Source organism: Aplysia californica, unplaced genomic scaffold (genome assembly GCF_000002075.1).
Source record: "Aplysia californica isolate F4 #8 unplaced genomic scaffold, AplCal3.0 scaffold00200, whole genome shotgun sequence".
Classification (NCBI taxonomy): Eukaryota; Metazoa; Mollusca; class Gastropoda; order Aplysiida; family Aplysiidae; genus Aplysia; species Aplysia californica.
The window spans coordinates 778323-779547 of NW_004797470.1; positions in this window are offsets into that span (position 1 = coordinate 778323).

Below are 1225 nucleotides of genomic sequence, written 5' to 3' on the forward strand. Positions count from 1 at the left end.
TCTCTCTTCTCCTTCATTAAAATACCCTCAGAAAAAATGCGCATGTACATTAGTACATACAGCTGCCAGAACACTCTAGATAAGTGTGAGCAGCTCAGGGGTCACTTTGGGGTCATTCCTCCCTTGAACGACATCCCCCGAGAGCCTGCCTGTTGATGATAGTTACATAAGCCACAAAGCCAATAAGCCCACAGTTTGACAGGCGCGTTGGAGCCTGCGGCCCTATACGGTCTTCTCCCAGAGCTAATTCCCTGTTTGCGCATGAACGGTCATTTCTCCCCCTCTCTCTCTTTCTCTCCCTCTTTCTTTCTTTCTATCTTTCTTCTCTATCTCTATTTCTTTCTTTCTTTCCATCTTTCTTCTCTCTCTCTCTTTCTTTCTTTATCTCTTTCTTACTTTCGTTCTCTCTTGCTCTCTCTCTCCCACTCTCTCTCTCTGTCTCTCTCTTTCTATTTCACACCCACTCACAGCCATCTATCTCTCTCTCTTTGTCTGTGTCTCTCTCTGTCTCCCTCCCCCCCTCTCTCTCTCTCTCTCTCTCTCTCTCTCTCTCTCTCTGTGTGTGTGTGTGTGTGTGTGTGTGTGTGTCTGTTTGTCTGTTTGTCTGTCTTCCTCTGCCTTTCTCTCTCTCTCTCTCTCTCTCTCTCTCTCTCTCTCTCTCCTTCTCTCATAATCTCTCCTTCTCTCTTTCTCCTCCCTCCCCCAAATTTTCTTATCCCGTCTGTTGTTTGATTTACTTGCCATACTACGTCGTAAGAACCATAGCGAGAATGACGACAATAATGGCCATAATGAAAATAATGGCTGGTGAAAACGGGCGAGAAATTACGGCAATAAATACAATTATGTCAATAACGAAAGAGCATAAAACGACAATAACGACAATGACAAGTAAGAAAATAATAACAATTTCGAATGAAGAAAAACAGCAATGATGACGATAACAACGATGAAGATGTTTTTGTGTTAGATAATAGGTGGCTAGTGTACTTCCTCTGCTTTCATCTATTTGACCCTTCGTGGACATTGATGACACGGGTTCTGCACGCAGTAACCCGCTCTTGTTTCCTGTTGACATCGTTGGTTTCTTTCTCTTTCTGTCTGTCTGTCTGACTCGCTCTGTCTGTTTGTCTGTCAGTCTATCTGTGTCTGTCTCCCTCTCTCTCTCTCTCTCTCTCTCTCTCTCTCTCTCTCTGTCTCTCTCTATCTTTCCCTTTCTCTCTTT